At 44.0% G+C, this 6,064-nt stretch overlaps 1 protein-coding gene across 4 annotated transcripts in view; it reads right to left on the bottom strand.

The window, feature by feature from the left end:
- Positions 1-3,411: 3,411 nt before the first annotated feature.
- EPC1 (enhancer of polycomb homolog 1) overlaps positions 3,412-6,064 on the bottom strand; it is a 101,509-nt gene continuing 98,856 nt past the window's right edge. For all 4 annotated transcript variants that reach the window (XM_073334417.1, XM_073334416.1, XM_073334413.1 and 1 more), the window contains one exon: positions 3,412-6,064. This exon is cut by the window's right edge and continues 2,979 nt beyond it. The gene's annotated coding sequence lies outside the window, so the exon portion shown is untranslated.

Raw genomic sequence — 6,064 nt, forward strand, 5'->3', positions numbered from 1 at the left:
CCCTCTCAATAAGCCATGGAACAATTTGAAATCATCCCCTATGTTAGGGGGAGGAGGCATAAAGGTGTCCTCTATGGACAATGATGGCAAGTGGGTAGGTGATGTCCCCTGCAGAAGCGGGGGTTCTTCCTCCTCTTCCCCTGGTACCACTGAGGGTGCTGGTACAGAAGCTGTGGGGAATTACTGTGTGCTGGTCTGGCCGTGGCGGGCAGTCCCCCCTTGTGTGGGGCATATTACCAATGGATTCCAGTATGCCCATTGGGATGGGAGCAGCATAGGGAGTCCCCGTACCACTGTCAGTACCTGGGGACAGCATAATATGCCCCAGGAGTGACTCCTGATGGAGTCAGGAGTGGGGCTGGTGGGGAAATAGCTTCCTGTTCTTCCTCCTTCAAATAAGGAGCGACACAGTGAGTGATGTTGGGGACGCAGGGAGACTTGGTGCAGAGGGTATCATTCTCATATCGGTACCACGAATAGGGGGATCAGGGGCAGAGCCAAATACCAGAACCCGCTGCCTGAGGAACCGCTGCTGTGCTGGCTTGATTGGTCCCTGGGGCTGCCTCCTTGTCAGTGCCAGGGCTGCGGAGGAGAAGGTGGTGCTGCTGGCTGTGCCTCTGTGCGTGTTGGGTGCCCCTTTGAAGCCGCCGCCTTTTGCAGCGGTGCCACACCGCCGTTTGTAGATCGCGGAGCAGAGGCACAGGGTTTTGGTTTCCCCCTCGTGCCTGCGTCGGAGCCAGCTCTTGTAGAGCGTCTCTGGCTCTAGCAGAGCCAGCAGTGCCTGGATTTTCCGCTACTTTGGCTCCCGGTGCTGACAGCACAGCCAGTGCCGGCACCGGATGCCTGCCCGCAGAGCGGCTGTAGATTGTGGCATGGAGGCACAGGGTTCCGACCTCCCCTCAGTGCCTGTGCCGGAGCCGTCCCCCACAGTCCTTGGCTGCAGTGGTGCCGGAGCTCTCCGCCGCCCGAGCACAGCCGGTGCTGTTACTGTCTGGACAGCTGGTTGTTTTTTTGTTGGTTTGTTTTTTTAATTCCTGCGGTGGGGACCCAGGTGCTTCCTCAAGTGTCACCCGGCGGGGCACTCCAGTGTGGGGTTGGAGAAAGGACCCCTGTCCGAAGCTGCAGTTGGCAAAGTTGGGGAGTCTGTGTGTGTGTTCCGAGCTTCATGCCCTGATGCAGGTCCAAGAGACCTCTCCACTCTGTGCTGTTCTGGCCATGAGCCTGAGGCAATGCAAAACTTTGCTGCCTGCGCAAAGAAGGCATGCCACAAACACACCAACTGTGGCTGTCAGGGACAGGCACTGCGGTGCTGAAAGCCTGGGAAACCAGGGGGGGGGGGGGGGGGAAGAGAGAGAGAGAGAGTCACTTCCACCCTCAAAATGGCTGTTTTTCTGAAATTCCTGGCTGTGAGGTTTTTGGTTGTGTGGTTTTTTTTGTTTTTTTTTTTAACCAAGGCGAAAAGAAAAGGGAAACAATCTAAGTAGCTGCTAACAAGGAAACTAAGTAACTGACTAACTACAAAGCAGAGCTGCTGTTTGCTCTGGCTGGTAGCTAAGGGCAGTAGAGAAGGAACTGAGTGGGGGCTGGTCGCACAGCGTTGGTTAACTGCCTGCAGCACGCACTGCTACCAAAAGTCTCAGACTACGAATGCAGGGGCGCACAAACACCTAAAGTGGAGCACCCCCAGGGACAGCACTTGAAGAAAGCCTACTTATTTGAGAAGCTGTCAAGGTTCCTTCCCCACTCTGAACTCTAGGGTTCAGATGCGGGGACCTGCATGAAAACCTCCTAAGCTTACTTTTACCAGCTTAGGTTAAAACTTCCCCAAGGTACAAACTATTTTACCCTTTGCCCTTGGACTTCCACTGCCACCACCAAACGTTTATTTGGGTTTATTTTTATTAGGAAAGCATTGTTTGGAAACTTTTCTCCCATAAATCCTCCCAACCCTTGCACCCCACTTCCTGGGGAAGGTTTGATAAAAATCCTCACCAATTTGCATAGGTGACCACAGACCCAAACCCTTGGATCTTAAGAATAAAAAAAAAAATTCAGTTCTTGAAAAGAAGAATTTTAATAGAAATAACAGAAGTAACAATAAAAAGAATCACCTCTGTAAAAATCAGGATGGTAAATACCTTACAGGGTAATTAGATTCAAAACACAGAGAATCCCTCTAGGCAAAACCTTAAGTTACAAAAAGACACACAGACAGGAATATCCATTCTATTCAGCACAGCTTTATTATTTCTTTAAATGGCTGAGAAATTATCTAACACATATTTAGCTAGATTACTTACTAAGTTCTAAGACTCCATTCCTGTTCTGTCCCTGGCAAAAGCATCACACAGACAGACCCTTTGTTTTTCTCCCTCCTCCCAGCTTTTGAAAGTATCTGGTCTCCTCATTGGTCATTTTGGTCAGGTGCCAGCGAGGTTATCCTAGCTTCTTAACCCTTTACAGGTGAAAGAATTTTTCCTCTGGCCACGAGGGATTTTAAAGATGTTTACTCTTCCCTTTATATTTATGACAGAAGCATTCAAGCCCTGGAGATGGAACTCATTTGGAAGATGTTCAGCTACCAATTTCAAGGTAGTGGACTTGCTTGAAGGTCTGAATCCTGTGAAAGTAGAACACAAATGTGTTAAAAGGACAGGTTATTTGGGAAAAGGTGGCAGGCTACAATTCACTGAGCAAATTAATCACCGCTACAGACTAGGGACCGAATGGCTAGGCAGCAGTTCTGCAGAAAAGGACCTAGGGGTGACAGTAGCCGAGAAGCTGGATATGAGTCAGCAGTGTGCCCTTGTTGCCAAGAAGGCCAATGGCATTTTGGGATGTATAAGCAGGGGCATAGCGAGCAGATCGAGGGACGTGATCGTCCCTCTATATTCGACATTGGTGAGGCCTCATCTGGAGTACTGTGTCCAGTTTTGGGCCCCACACTACAAGAAGGATGTGGAAAAATTGGAAAACGTCCAGCGGAGGGCAACAAAAATGATTAGGGGACTGGAACACATGACTTATGAGGAGAGGCTGAGGGAACTGGGATTGTTTAGTCTGCTGAAGAGAAGAATGAGGGGGGATTTGATAGCTGCTTTCAACTACCTGAAAGGGGTTTCCAAAGAGGATGGATCTAGACTGTTCTCAGTGGTAGCTGATGACAGAACAAGGAGTAATGGTCTCAAGTTGCAGTGGGGGAGGTTTAGGTTGGATATTAGGAAAAACTTTTTCACTAGGAGGGTGGTGAAACACTGGAATGCATTACCTAGGGAGGTGGTAGAATCTCCTTCCTTAGAAGTTTTTAAGGTCAGGCTTGACAAAGCCCTGGCTGGGATGATTTAATTGGGTATGGGTCCTGCTTTTGAGCAGGGGGTTGGACTAGATGACCTCCTGAGGTCCCTTCCAACCCTGATATTCTATGACATGGGAAAAAAGTTATATAATAATTGCTTTACTTTTTTCTCCATATATATATATAAACAAACACTAACCTTTGCAGGAAGCATGGCCTGAATTTAAAGTTAAATGGAAGATGCCTAGCTAAATCATAGAATCATAGAATCATAGAATCCCTAATACTTTTGAAAATCTCAACTAATGTCTAATATTTATATGCTTTAATTTGGGGTTGTTAACTGATGGTAAAGAATGGGAAAATCCCTTAACTCCTTTGATAGAGGATATTACTAAACTTCTCACTCATTATGATTTTAACATGTGTCCTGCATACCTGTTGCATAGTGAACAATTCTTATTTATGGTGCTCAAGCACTGGAGCTTTATTATCTAGATTTGCAGATGTCTACACATAAAAAGTGATCCTTCTAAAGGACTACCTTTATACAAACCACACCTAAAATCACATCTAAAGGGGAATACCAACATTCACTAGGGTTGCTAACTTTAATAGCTGTGGACTTTTGAAGAAAGATTTTCAGAAGCTTTCCTCCTCTTCTCCTATGCTTTGTAGTAATCTCATAATTTACTATTTTGAATTCCATGTGTGAGATTTTCCAAAGCACCTAAGTGACTTTAGGAGCACTGTCAACAGGCTTGCGTACTTAAGTGATATGGGAACACTTTTGAAAATTCCAACATGTGGGATAATTCTTGGTCGGTTTGAAGTCAACGGGAATTTCGCTATTGACTTCACATAAGGATCATGATCTGGCCCTATTTTGAAGATACAAGTTAAAATTAACGACAATTATTGTTGTGGTTAACATTCATTGTGCCTTAAAAATAAGATATTTAAAAACAGGATGGAACACAATCAATGAAAAAATGTTAATACTCAGCAATTTTCTGAAGGTTACTTTACCCAAATCTGCAGCATTTTCTTCAGCTTGTATAGAATGCAATGGTTTGCCTCTTGAAGGAAATGAGCAGCCAAGAGCACATACCACCAATCCACTATGCTCTGCATTGACCTCTGTTAAATTTATAAAAGCATAAATATTCTAAATTTCAACTGAGGAATTGCCTCTTCCTTTATCCTGTCACAGCAACTATCTTCTGATAATCTAGGTTTAAGAATTCCACAAACAGTGGCAGAAAATTCCCAGTAGAGCTCCCATGTTTCTGAAATTCATCCTTTCCAGATGTTTGCTGGAACCCAGGCCTGGAAAGCATCCAGCAGCAATACAGGACCTATTTGGCCACACCTTTACTTAACTAATAGTACCTCCTCCCCATTAGTAAACTTTAAGGATGTCTCAGATTTTTTTCCAAACTTTACCTGAAAGCAGTGCATTGATAAGTCAAATTAAAAACTTTACCTAAAAAGAGTAATTTTTAGAGGTTTCCCAAAATATAGAATATTTAATAAAATTAGTCTTTCACTACACTTACTACCTTATGTTTCACTTAGTCTGCTCTATGATAGAGACAAAAGTCTACATGGTCATCTCAGATATTGTCTTGTATCTGTTCTGTGAATTCCTTGGTGCCTGTGGATCTATTCCTCCCACTACTAAATGAGGACGTTTCCAAACTTTAAGCATTGCTGCACTGTATATTAAATTGATATTCTGTTACAACCCTCCTCCCCATCTTTTCTCAGAACCAATCTTGGTCTTTTCTTAAGGGGAGGTTGGGAATTAAAACCAGCAATACTGAAGATATTTCACTAACCGTTAAGGCCCTCCTTGAATCGCAGGATGATCTTCAAATAATTGTGGCTGAGTTGCAGACAAGACATGGAAAATGGCAGAAAAGTAATAATGGACCTTTAATAGCACTAATTTGGAAGAGCCAGAGTAGTAGGCCTATTTGTTTAAGAAACATTTGCTGGAATGATATAAATACTCAAGTATAATTTTATGCCTTTAAAAAAACAAACAAACAAACCAACCAGACACTTTTCTACAACTGTATTACATTCATTTAAAAAAAAAAAAGTGACCGGTACAATATAAAATTCAGTCTACACAACCGCGATAGAAATAAAGTCCAGTCACTTCAGCCTTTTATAGGCATTTAATGTTTATACAATTAATACTGCACTCTCAAAATGTATGCAAAGTTGTTGTCTGGGTAAAGTAAGCTAATTAAAATAAAAATTGCAGTGGAAGCCTAATATTGTGGGATCCACAATATTGCCAAGTAGATCCTTACCAACTGTTCATTGTATTGTAGTTCCATAGCTCAGGAGGAGAAGCCTTTGCTGAAGCAGCAGTGGAGGTGGTTAAGTCTTCTAAGAAAGGCGTTTAAGATGATTTTTGAATGGGGTTGAAGGGGAAGGGAGGAAGAGAATTATTAACACACCCTCCCCTACCATTAGAATTCCAGACTTTGGGGAGCAAAAGGTAACTGAGCTGGGAACAGGATCGATGGCCTCTATCAAGGAAGGCAGTCTCCAAACAGATCTTTGCTAAGTCTCTGGAGAGGGATCACCCTGAAGTTTTAAGAATTCCTCTCTTTTGCAGATTAAAAAGTAGGAGATGCCCTAGGACACCCACTCAAGAGAGAGAAGTGAAGTGAACGCTCTGATGGGTGGAAGGAGCAGCCACCAGGTCAGAGAGTTGGAAGACAAGAGCAACCACTGATCTAAAGCCTTACA

The sequence above is a fragment of the Lepidochelys kempii genome, chromosome 2 (genome assembly GCF_965140265.1).
Source record: "Lepidochelys kempii isolate rLepKem1 chromosome 2, rLepKem1.hap2, whole genome shotgun sequence".
NCBI classification, from domain to species: domain Eukaryota; kingdom Metazoa; phylum Chordata; order Testudines; family Cheloniidae; genus Lepidochelys; species Lepidochelys kempii.